This window comes from Pinus tabuliformis, chromosome 6 (genome assembly GCF_031772625.1).
Source record: "Pinus tabuliformis cultivar Carrire ecotype Pingquan chromosome 6, CPIR1, whole genome shotgun sequence".
Classification (NCBI taxonomy): domain Eukaryota; kingdom Viridiplantae; phylum Streptophyta; class Pinopsida; order Pinales; family Pinaceae; genus Pinus; species Pinus tabuliformis.
The window spans coordinates 1202832949-1202846821 of record NC_142292.1 but is presented as its reverse complement, the minus strand read 5'-3'; the positions used below and the strand labels follow the sequence as shown (position 1 = coordinate 1202846821).

The 13873-nt window shown below is 39.5% G+C and overlaps 1 pseudogene; it reads left to right on the top strand.

Moving 5' to 3' along the window:
- The window catches only part of LOC149263045 (uncharacterized), a 195316-nt pseudogene that overhangs the window by 115501 nt on the left and 65942 nt on the right, over positions 1–13873 (top strand).

Below are 13873 nucleotides of genomic sequence, written 5' to 3'. Positions count from 1 at the left end.
ATTGCACTGGTAAACCATGGACCTGCCAGCAGATCTTAAATCCTAACCCGACTAGCACATTGCATTTTAAGACTATTTATCTTTTCTACTTCTATCAACTAGCATCTGCATATATATATATATATATATATATATATATTTCTTTTTTTATGTGGAAGAGGATACAACCATGAGTTTTGCTTGCAAAATTGTTGCTGAAATTGACCTTGTTGATTAAGACGTTACAAACATTACAAATTACATTGATAAAGAAATCCTTGATTTGGTACTTGATTGGAAAGCAAGGGTAGCAATAGATGATGACCACTCTTTCTATGGGCATAACAATTCCACTTACAAAACAAGTGAAACTTGATGGTGGAATTATAGCGATCACCTCTTTAGTATCTCTTCTTAGGGTTCTTTGATGGAATACCCAAGGTCTCACAACTATGTTGACAAGAAGTCAGACATAATGCCTTTTACTTGAGTTGAATGTGTAGCCATGCACTTGAGTTGAATGTGTAGCCATGCATGATTGCTTTGAAGGAGTGACATTGGAAGTTGACGCAAACAGATTTTTCTTCATATGTGGAAGAGAAATCTTGTACAATTTCAATCAAATAATTAGATGTCCTTCATCATGATTGGGTCAATGGAGAGGATCTAGTTTCATCCAGATCTTTAATGTCACATGGTTCAAGGGATAACAATTTGAATATTCTTGATCACGTCTAATATCCTGAAGCACTGATAACACAGAGTATGTATTTCCATGAAAACCTGCAAATCCTCTAGAAAAGATAGGATATGTAGATAAATTTGGAGAATGTTGGAGCCATGGATATCTAAAGGGTTTAACCCTATTAATGATTGTCACTGTCTTAGGTCTATCCAGAAACCTATGTTTCAAGCTCAGATGACTATCATCAGTAAATGTTTTATCTAGTAAATTTGAAGATTCCACTAATAAAGAACCATGATTATTAGTAGTCAAACATTAGAAGGCACTAATGGAACCCTAGAGAAGACATGGGCATTCCCTCTTAGAAAAAAAAAATGATTTGAAAAACAAAAGACCTCTCAAACATCTTTAAATAAGAATAAATTCAGTCCTGAAATAAATTTTTAAGATTAAAAAAAAGAAGTCAATGGGCAGCTGGCAGAGTTGGTATATTAGGAAGGGTTCAGGGGTTTGCAGCCATTAAACAACTTGGATTTGATGTTTAGGGAAGAAGACTTTCTAGCATTTCCAGTCATATATTATCACTTAAGAATCTAGTAGCTAGTTATGATTTTCTAGGTCTAAGGAAACTGGAGCTAAAAGTAGTTAAATTTCTACTGGACTCTGTTAAGTGTTGCTATCTATAGGAGCTAGCTCGCATTCTTGCAATTTTGAATATTATTGATTTTTATTGATTGTTTTGACAAATTCTAGTTCAAACCTCCATCACCATGGGATCAGTTGTCTTCCAGTTAATTAATCTCCTCATTTGACAGTCTTGCACGGTGACAATATCCTTACAAGATTATATTTATCTTCAAGTTGTTCTCCAAACAACCATCTTCAAGTGATTAACCGTCTTCATGTCATGAAAATAATTTGGTCTTTTGTTGGCTAGACTAAGATGACTACAGTTAAGGGATATCAACTAGGCTTGGACACATCTTCGGATCCGAGGAGTCTCCTGTATATGGTATGTTATATTGACCCAATCGTCTAAGGCCAATCTTCAAAGAAGTTAGGGAGTCTTTCGTATTTTTTCCAGCTTCTTTACATTTAAAGGCTCCCATATATAGCATGACTTGTTGACCCAACGCGCTTAGGCTCATCTCCAAAGAAGCTAGGAGTCCTTTGTGATTATCCCAGCGTCATTACATTTGAAGATTGTTTCCCTCGTACCTTCATGGCTTCAAAAGTGAGAAAGAGGCTTTATATTAAAACAGATCTTCAACATACTTCTACTACAAGTTGGTTCTATGTTGATGTTATGCATGCGTCAAATAAATTTTACAAATAGAGCTAGAGTCTCCCTTTGAATAATAATAATAATAATAATAATAATAGGTCATGGCCAAGCCAGACACGAAATTGGTTTATGAGACCCCTTGTTTATGGGACAAGCGATCCACCTCCTTGCAGTGATTTGACTACTAAAGTCTGTGGAGGTTTACCTTTTCTACTTCCCTCTAGATTTGAATCTATGACCTCTTACAAGGAAATACATGTTCTTAACCATTAAGCCCACCAAGGCCATTATAAGTTTTATCTTTGTACAAATTTTAAACATTGCATGCTTTCTATAGATGAATGATTATAGAAATAAGCAGATGAGGTTGTTAAGCTTCTTGGAACCTATAAGTAGATGAGTTTGTTAAGCTTATTATAACCTATAAATGGAGACACCAGATCTGCAATATAGTGACGATGTCACAACGAAGACCTAATTATAGAAATTTAGTTTATGGTTGTAATGCTCATGAATTCTGTTGACTAGCATGTGTCATTTAAATACCCTCTACTTTAAACATAGGGATATAGTATAGAGTGGTTTGAGTTACTACGAAGCCCAAAACATGCCAAGAGTTTTCCCTAAGTGATCCAGTACTATCCTTACCATTTGATAGTTCAGGCATGATTAATTGGTTAAAGTGTTCTTAATTGAATTGAACTTCTCCAAAAATCGATTTTCACTAGAATGCATCAATCTAGCATGGTGAGATTCAATGTAATGGTTGCTTCTAATCCATACATATTAAGCCTAGTCTTGTAACTAAGTATGCTTTGTCATGTTTTTTGTTTACTAAGACGGAGAAATCTAGAAAGTAATCAAGAAATTAGTTAATAATTAATAGGTACAGGTAACAGAGAAAAACAATAAAACCAGCAAGCAAACAATCCAAAGAAAAATGGGTTGACATGATATAACCTAAGGTTGAGGAAAAGAGGATGCCAACAATTATTTCATGGTGCATAACAGATGGATGCCTGACAAAGATAGTCTAGTGGGGTAGAATTTTCTAGTGAAAATATAGATTGAATACTATGGGCTTGTGTAAGGCTTACTCTGACAGTTGTTTTTTATGATCTTAAATTAAATGAGAAGATCAATTCATAGAGAATTTGGGATTTTAGAATGGAAGCTTATTTAGTCAATAAAAGACTAGTGAAAATATTAGGATACACTTTTACCCTTATTCTAGTGTTGAATAAAAATGTCGTGAAAAATAATGTGTCTCTAGTTTTGGATAAAAGGACCCTCAAATTTCTTTGCAACTTTTGTGGTCGCTAGCCACTTATGAAAGGAGTAGGAATCTTTAGAAATGCGATGCCATTTAGAGGGGAAATACTAATAGCAACAGGGCAAAGGCAATTATTCCGTTCATTTAATTATTTCTCATTTGTCTGATCATATTGTGAGCTGCAATATATATCATGAGATTGTTTTAGTACTAGTAAACAGTGATTAAATATATAATAAATTTGAACCTTTTGACATTTAGAGGACATTCCTCTCAATTTACAAAAAAAAAAAAGTATGAAAATCATGTTGGGAAACAGTTTCTGAAGTTTGGAGTCTTTTATTTTCAAGATTAACTAAATGGGTTGGAAGATGAAAAAAAAAAAAAAAACCATCAAATTGGAAGAGTGGGAATTTTATATTCACTAAGGTTTTAAAGGAATTATATGCATAAAACTTTCATTAAGGTTTTAAAGGAATTATATGCATAAAACTTATACTAGCACCTCCTAGTGGAATTGATAGTGCACTAATCTGTTGCTTGCTATTATTTTGGTTTTGGTACCACCTTATAGCATATACGGGTTCAAATTCTATTTTCCATGATGGACAGTTGAATCTGTTTCAACTCTAATTGTTATTGAGGGGTTCCACAAGGATGTCACATGAGCATTTATGATGCCCATTTTAACGTAGATAGCCACCTATGTTAAGGTTCTCTTTTGCAGTTCCATGTTGTTATTTGTGAACATTATATACATCTGGTTGGACACATGAAAATCAATTGATGGATTTGGTATTGATGATGGAAATGTTGGATGTATGACCAAATGTATGACTTACTTGGTTATAATTTATTTAGTGCATGACTTGTCAGAGTTATTATTGCATCATATAGGCTTATATATATATGATTTATCTAATCAATGACTTAGTGAAATTATGATTTATCTGATGTAAGATTTAATTCCAGTATGAACAACAAAAATTGACACATGGACACTGGGTTTAATAAACATGGTGTTTAAGATCATGTATCTATATCTATTTTGCGGTTATATATATGCATGGATGAGAACTAAACTACAGATTGGAAAGAACCGTATGATAACCAAGATCTAACATTCCATTGGGGGAGGTCGAGACGACCAATGAGGAAAGGTATGATGTACATTGTTCTATTACATTTGGTATCTACTTGATATGCACTCTTATGACATGAGTAAAATGCAAATGACAGGTGGCAAGATGACCTGACTGGATTATTCGATGACAAGTCCAACCAGCTCTGTAGTGTGTTCTGTGCTCTGAAGGAGGGGTGGAGGGGTTTCCCACCGTGTATCCTCCGAAACCTGGAATCGTGGGGAGGACAGCTGAATGCTCCCCCTAGACGTGTGATGACGATTGCCAGATTCCTGCTGGGGAAAGTTTGGTCGAGGCATTCGACGCTCCCACCATGTCGGTTTTATCAGTGGTCAGTATGGCCTTTGCCACTGATAAGGCAGCAGAGGACGGATAGGGCGGGAACGGAAGTAGGCCAGGGTGGATAGGAAGATATAGATCAGTTGGAGACTCTTGATGGGAAGTAATGTCATTGTCTGACTTATCGAATTTTAATGCTATAACTCTCTCTGGTTTGCTATGCTTTCAAACTCCTTGTACCTTTTCATTCTGACTTCGGGACGAAGTTTTCTGAAGGAGGGGTGTATGTAATGCCCCACTTGAATCTTATCCTACAAATTTTGTTAATATTTTCATTATCTGAAAATATTGAGAAATATTGGTCTAATATAAATTTATGATTTCCATTATTCAAATTCCCCACTTACCTTCTCAAATTGAATATTATGTAGGATATGGTCTTCTTCCATTATTTCAAAATATATGTATTCATTTCACATTCCCCAATGTACCCTCACATTTTCTTGGGAGAAGACATAGTCCTCTCCATCTTATCATCAATATATATTTATTCATTTCACATTCCCCAATGTACCCTCACATTTACTAAGGAGAATACATGGTCCTCTCCATGTAATTACACTTCACATTCCCAAATGTACTTTTTAGATTTACTTGGGAGAAGACATGATCCTTTCCCATTAAATTCTCAATTTTATATTCATGTCACAATTCCAATTGTACTCCTAGCTTACTTGGGAGAAGAGAATTCAACTAAGGATGGATGAGAATTTAATGACATTAATGAGAGGTGGTTGAGGAAAGAGGGTATAAAAAGGGAAGAGGGAAGGAAGAAAAGGGGGGTTGGAGTCTTGCTTAGGATTGTGGGGGGGTTGGAGTCTTGCTTAGGATTGTGGGGGGGTTGGTTGTGATTGTTTGGCCTTGTTATGATTTTGGGAGACCTTGGAAACCTGTGGAGGTTTCTTGGGTTTGAGAGGAGGAAAGTATCATTATCTAGTTTTGCACATTCTTCTTAAGGACACACTATATCTGGTTGGACTTGGGCACGGAGGGCTAGGGAATTTGTGGAGGTTTCCTGGGCTAGGAATTTATTTCCTAGTTGGCTGGGAGGTAAATCCAATTGGGTCGGTGAGAAGGAACGTTCAGCAGGAGCTATAAGACAAAGGTATCATCATCAACCGCCGGAACAGGTATTTTCCATGGACCACTCTTGTTAAGTTGATATCAATGGAATGCTCACCTTAAATTATGTTACTTATGATAAAGTGATAAGATGTTGAATGTTTAAATCTATGTAAGAAGGTCAGCAAGTTCTTTTTTTACTTTTAGAACAGTAGGAAAATAGATTTGTTAGTGTATTATAGATTGAGACTCTAATAATAGGAATCAGGCCCCTACAGACACCGTCCAAATTCTTTTTGTAAGCACAGACTCCGATGAACATGGGGGCAATTTACCCATTCCTTTACCGCGGGAAGGAAGTTTGTCAGAGTTGTACCCGATCGTCTATTCGGTCCCACCTCCAAGCAACCTAGTTGTTTCCTTTGACTGGAATCAACTAGGCAAACCCCGTTTACCGGCTAGTGTACCATTCCGAATCATTGCTCAAATATATATAATGGTTGTGGTTGGTACCATCATAGATGAAGGGGCTTCTGTGAGTATCCTTTCCTTGACTGCTTGGAAAGCGCTTGGTTCGCCATCGCTTTTTCTTGAGATGAGAAATCTAACAGGCTTTGACAAAGGAACCAGTCGACTGTTAGGGATCCTTCCCAATGTGCCCATAACATTGAGAGGGAAAACCGTTCATATGAACGTAATGGTAGTCCAAGGACCCCTCGATTATAATCTACTCCTTGGAAGAGACTATATTTATTGCATGGGAGCCATTGTCTCATCACTCTTTAGAGTAATGTGTTTTCCGCACGAAGGAAGAGTGGTCAAGATCGTAGACCAGCTTTCATTTCCCAGATCACGCATAGCAAATAGTCATATACCATCCCTGAATGGTCTTTTCACACAAGGAATGTCTCATCAATCTCCAGTTCGTCCACCTGATGAGTGCGAGTGATTCGGGGGACATGACTGAAACCCAGGGGGCATGCACCCTGGTCTGCTTCAGCAGGAAAACTTTGGGTATAGGGTAGGTTTCCGCGAGAGATATATGACTAGTCTGTACTCCCATCCATGATTGGAAAAGGGGGTTAGACTGGAATAAGATTCCCTCGTCAAAGTTATGTGGGTGGAGGCGTCTGCACCGCTCGCCTTTGTCTATTTCGGTAGACATCGCCGAAGAAGTGTTTTGTTTGCGCTGTGAATAGAACAATCTTTGGTAACCTGAAAGAGGTAGACCTTTCCTGATAAAACAAATGTATTGTCAGTAGAATAAAAGGTGACCTTGAAGCTTTATTTGATACCTGGGGGCATGCAAACCTTTTGGCGTGCAAGCGAAGAGCGACCATTTATTTTTTTAAATTTGTAGGTCCTCTAACCCTTTAAACTCGTAGGATTGGTCGTTTCCTAACTTGCATAAAGAAAGGATGTGGGGCAAAACTCTAAAAATTGTCTTTTTCATATATGAGACATTCTTATTATACGATTGGATTAATCGAGTAGTTTTAATACGGACTTCATGCTTGTTAAAAAATAAACGTAAGCAATGAGCAAATGTTTTCCCCAGCATTTAAGCTCAATAAAAAATGAACCAATTCCTGGTAAATAATCATCGTGAATGTAGTACTTCAGCCTTTAAAGCCTTGGTCATGTTCCCATCATCAACTCCACTCTGTATTGGCCGATCATTCACCTCCATTTGATTGTTTACCCCTTTTGAGGAACAACTGCGAAGAGTGATCCCACTAGCCATCCTTGTAACACTGTCGTGATTGGAAAATTCCAAACCTTACCTGGAATCAGCTGCTACCCAATTTTATCACTCGTTCCTCAAAAGACGAGTCTCCTTTAAGCTCTTTTCAACTGACTCGTAAAATATGAAAAGATTTCCGAGCCATTGGCCTCTCCAGCTCGTTAAAGGGACCGGAAGTGCTATCCCTCCTTTAGATTTTAATCTTTTTGGACCTGAGGGATTATTACACAAAAAGATCAAGCGCTTGTTTTGTTCAGCTCGTTAAAAGTATCGAAAATTCATCCCTTCTGTATTGTTTTATACTTTTTCGGACTTAAGGGATTAGATGACGAAAAAGGGATTTTGGAGTTTCCTTTACGTCCCTTTTCAGACTCTCTAAAATTGAAAAGGACTGAGTTATCTTTGTCGTTAAACTCGTTAAAACCTAATAGCGACAAACTTGTCCATAGCAGACAAGAACAAGTTTCACTATCGCTAGGCTCGTTAAAACATAGCGATGGGTTTTCCCGAAGGGAAAATTATAGAACAAGCATATGTTATCCTCCTCAAGCTTGACAAAAATAAATAGGTACTGGTCAGCAATGACTGGGGAAAAATTGGGAAGAAAACTTGAAGAAACTTTGTTGGTAGCAAGTCGCTCTTGAACATGACACTTTCACTCCGCATCCAAGTCGGGTTGGGTTGTTTCATTCACCGGTCACATCACCATGGTCCCATCACACCATCCACATTTGGGGTTAATGCTACCAATCCATCATGTCAGTATCGCCGATATGTTCAAGAGAAGTCACTCAGAGGATTCACCTGTGTCTCACCCGCTGCAATACATTTACGCTCCATTCTTTCATGACCGCCACCCTGAACATTATATCACCAGATCGTTTTCACCTCCATTAAAATCATTTGCTCCATTTTGTGTCATTGATGTGGGATTCATTAAGGCCTTCCTATGACTTATCGCTTCTTGTCGACATCAGCTCATTATCCAAGAAGTCGATCTAGGGACACCCCTTTCAGTACTTTGAAGCTTGCATGCCTCAATGGCAAGTTTCTCACTTCTGGTGACAGGTTTACATCAATGGCTTCGACCGAAAGACTTTGCGTGGTGTTCGACCCCAAGTCCTTTATTCACACCACATGAATTGTACTGCAGTACCTTGAGGGTCATTATCATTATCAGTGATTCCTCTCGCGCCTGTTAACAGCTTACATCATTTGCTGGTAATCAGGCAATGTCTTTCCATGTTCGACTCCAAAACATCTCTCACATGGATCGACTTGTACTTCGAGTGAAGATCGAACGAGATTGAAGACCCCGAATCTAGTTTCATCCATCCGGGCTGCGATATATATTCAGGGAAATAAAGACATCAAATGTACATCATTGCTACACAGATAATCATCCAATCAAAGGGATGATGTCTCTACCAGAATCATCAGTCTACACTCAGACGATTGTCTGTCCTATGTACATGAAAATGAATTTATAAAGCTGAGCATGGGAATGCCTGCCTCAGCTATATCATGAAAATATTATTAAGATAATGTATTGTATTGTATCTTATTACAGGTCTCCTCCCAGCTTGAAAGAACTTTGGATCCTCATGATAAAGCATTTCACCCGACATCAAAAAGATTAACGACCTCATGCTTTAGGGGGAAACTGTTATAGACATTTTTTGGCACTGCAACCCCAAGCATAAAATGTCCATAAACCAAGGGCTCCTAAGTCCCTAAAAGTGTTGTTCTAACCCCTAAAGGAACAAGGTCAACTGATTACAGCTTCTCCTAGAAGTTCTCCATGAAAAACTACTCAGAACTGGTCAAAACAGGATCATTTCACCTGCTCCATAGGCAAAGTGCGTTGCATCTCACCTAAGTACACTCTGTGGGTGCGTTGCATTTCAAAAAGCCCTTCTATGGGGTGCGATGGGTGAGAGGTGACAAATGGCAGTGTCAATCCGCGAGGTGGAGAGGCATGGAATCTTCCAGAAACTTCTCCTATGACACTTGCCTCTCTGAATTCGACCAAGGATGAGTAAGAGATCATAAATCTCCAAGTGGAAGCAAGAACTATCAGAGGGACGACACTAATCAAATCACAAGCTGACTCATCTCCCTTACAGATATCTATATATGGATCCCTCATCCCAGAGATCCAGAGGCTGGAATTTTGCATCTTGTAAGGAATTGTTGTTGGTTTCTTGAGGCAACATCATAGTGTTGGGTGATCTAAGCTTTGCATGAGGTGAAGAAGGGCTTACTTGCTGAGAGGATGATGCTGGGTCAGAGCAATTGGTTGTAACTCTCTTGGCCCTTTCTTGATTATCAATAAAAGTTGTTCAAGTTTTCCTCCATACTCTTGTGTCATTTATGTTTTATGCATTTGTATGGTCAATTTACATCTGATCCTAGATTGTTTATGATAATAGATCCATGTTCTTGTTTAGTGTTATGCTACTTTGATTCTACAGGTACTCTGTGAAGCTGGGTGTACAAGGAAGCAAGTAGCAAAGGACTATCAGAAGAGAGAGGAATCGAACTAGGAGCCAAGCGCAAGACAGAGGTTGGTCTCCTTTATTCTTCTCTCATCTATCTTTCATAAAGGAAAAACGAAAGTAGCTTTACTTTGTTTGTTTCTAAGGTAGCTACCACACCTTAGTGGGATTAGCAGTTCTGCATAGACACTTTTCCCTGTAACAAAATATGGATCTATTATCATAAACAATCTAGGATTAGATGTAAACTGACCATGTTCTTGTATAGTGTTATGCTACTTTGATTCTACAGGTACTCTGTGAAGCTGGGTGTACAAGGAAGCAAGTAGCAAAGGACTATCAGAAGAGAGATGAATCGAACTAGGAGCCAAGCACAAGACAGAGGTTGGTCTCCTTTATTCTTCTCTCATCTATCTTTCATAAAGGAAAAATGAAAGTAGCTTTACTTTGTTTGTTTCTAAGGTAGCTACCACACCTTAGTGGGATTAGCAGTTCTACATAGACACTTTTCCCTGTAACAAGATGGAATAAAACAACATCACATCCATCTCAAGGGTGCGGAAACTTGGTTCCAGCGTCCCCCCATACTGCTTCAGGTGAGACTTTAATCTGCGCTCCGTGAGCTAATGTCAAAAGGGCTAGTAGTGTAGTGATTTTTTTGGCTAACTAATGTTGAACCTGGGTCAGGCCCCCACAAACCAACAAATGGTTCTTTTGTCAAGACAGGAATCTGCATGAGAGATGTGTGATTTTGTATCACTAGAATCCAACTAACAAAGAAATCGAAGGCTGGTTGGACAGAATGATTCACGAGTTTGTGGCGCAAGAGAGCATAAACCCGCGACTGTCAAAAGAATAGTGGTTGGACCAATACCTGTATATGGAGATCCACAAAAAAATTTCACATCCTTTCCCACTGAGCTATACGAGTGGATCGCAAAGCTAGCAAATAGCTAAGGAAGGTGGAAACTTGACGGTCCTATTGCTTGGACCCCGAAGCTAGTGCGAAGGTTGGAAGCATCAGGGGATAAGATCACGCGTGTTGTCGATCATTGGCTCGATCACATCATACGAGGATTTTTTACTGAATTCACAATGGACACCTCAATCAGCTATAGTGAGGCAAAGTGACGATTTTTCAAAGGACCTTGAGGTAAGTACGTAAAATCTTTGAATACTTGGATTACAATGTTGTTGTGGGAAAAATGGGTTATACAACTACCTTGATGTTTGGGACTACGCGAAGCAGAAAAAGTTACAGAAACGAAGGAAATAAGGGTCCGAAGTATAGCCCCTTGATTTCACCTCCGCGAGGGGATGAAGAAGGGATAGTGAAGGTCTCTTTGCGAAGTGCTATTCAGTTGATAAGACAAGGATTTTCGCGAATACCGTCTCCACCCACACCACCTCCATCTTCATCACCATCACCTCCAACTTCACCCATACCACCTCCACTACCACTGCAATTTAGTATGGAAAACACAGTGAAGTTTCCTTTGTTCAAAGGTTTGGGAAATGAGGATCTGAACCAATTCTGGTTTGTTGTAAGGGCTATATGGGAAGCTCAAGGTGTTACAAATGACCACATAAACAAAGCGACACTGGTTAGCACTCTGTAGGATCGTGCACTAACTTGGTATATTAAGTACTCCAACGATAACCCGAATGCGAGAGTAACAGACATCCAAGTAGCACTAAAAAGGGAATTTAGCAAGCCTAAGTCTGATTCGTTGTCGATTGTGGGATTCAAAGAAATCATGATGCAACCAAGCGAGACACTGTGGGAATTAGATCAAAGATTAAAGTGTCAAATCCACGAAGCCAATATGAATTTGACAGATGGACAACATCGCAGTGGTTTGTGGCTTCGCTACTACCCCAATTAAGGAGCGTGTTGTCACAGCAGAAGCTAACAACTTAGGCAGAGGCCTTGGAGATTTCCATGAGACTACATGAGACTCCGATGCAAGATCCTAATCTAGGAGTTCAGCAGATACATGTGCAGCTGCAGAATCTGTGCCTAGATATGCAAAGCTTGAAGCAGGATAGGACGGTTCGGCCAGAGGTGCGTGAGGAGGTATGGTGTTTGAAATGCAAGAGTCAAGGTCATGACAAAGACCACTACCTGGTCTTTACAAATTACCTTGTAGGAGGAGGACCAATGCCTTTAAGGCTAGAATCTCAAGCAGGACCTAGCGCGACACCTGCTTTATGGTGTGCTATCTATCAGGTAACCGGAAAACATGCCATGGATAACTATCACTTGCTATAGAAGTATGTGCAAACATTGCAACAGTTGTTCTGCAACTTTTGTAGATCGATAGGACATGATGAGCATACCTGTAGGAGCTATGAATTGATGATGGATAGAACTCCCACCTATAGGGTTCAAGCCAAAACGTGTCCCCTTGACCAGAATGCAGGATGGCACGGACAAGATTCCAGGGGCATGGACGAGGCCAAGGTGAAGGAGGACCTGTTATAGGTCTTAGACAGTTGATTTGCTACAATTGTGGAGGGCCAGGACACTATGCCCATGATTTCACTAATCCAACGCGCCCGTCGTGCAAGTATTGCAAGTTGTTTGATCATGAAACAGAAGATTGTCCTATGCTAATAGCTAGGATACGTGACAAAGGGGCGCTACCTTCTCCCCCAACTCAGAACCTATAGATGATGAGGTTTGAGCCATGTGAGGAAGACCCAAACGTAAATATAGTGCTACGGAGTGGAATTGTGATAGGGGATGACAAGGGGAAATAGCCGGAAGACAATACATGAGTTCGCAAAGCCCTGGCGAAAGAGGTTGAGTTAGATTTGGAGCACACTCATGAAGCATTCATGGAAGCTAAGAAGAGCTTTACTGAGGCCTCCACTTCAGGAAGCAAGGATAAGCCTGAGCAGGAGATGGACCCCTCTATGCTCACAACTTTCCTATAAACCTATATGAAGTTACTGCGCAATAGTAAGGATGTGAAATGGTTACAAGAACTTATCAATAGATGTGTTGGGACTACGTTAGGTGAACCACATGTAGTCCACAAGATCGGAAAGCATAAAATAAGGACGGGGCGTGAAATGAGACTCACCACGCAGATCGGAGAATACTAAATGGATCAAGTCATTCTAGATTTGGGATCAGATGCGAACGTTCTACCAAAGAAAACATGGGAGCGAATGGGGAGACCTGTGCTACAATGGTATCCAATTCAGCTAAGGATGGTGAATCAAAAGAAAATAATACCCATGGGGCAGCTGCAGGGAGTGACCGTGGATATTGAGGGAGCGAGCGTGCTGGTAGATTTTGAAGTAATAGATATTGTTGATGACAGCAATCCCTACCCTGTGCTCTTGGGAATTGACTGGGCTACTGATATGAATGGGGTAGTCAATCTGAAGAAGCGAAAGATGATCTTTGAGAGGAAATCATTGTGCGTAATAATACCCCTGGATTCTGTTGAAGGATCATGTTATATAGACGCAGTCCACAATTATGACAGTGATGATGATTTGGACTGCATCTATAAGATAACAGCACAAGATCAAGACTGGGTGAATCCTACCACAGATGGGAGGATTACATGGGAGCACAAGAGCTCCTACACTTCGGATTTTGATGAGTATATAGAACATTGGTAGAATCGGTTACATGAAGTAACTACGATGAATTGCAATATGATGACCAGGTCACTGCATTGTGTGTCGTCAGAGGTAAGAAATCTACCTACATATGATGGACTGAATGAGGTAGATATCTTTTTGGATGCATTCAAAATGGAAGTGCCAGGAAAATGGAGTTTTGATGATTAGCATGAATGTAGGAAAACGATGTGAACATGATTTGGGAAGCCTAAGATGCAACTGAC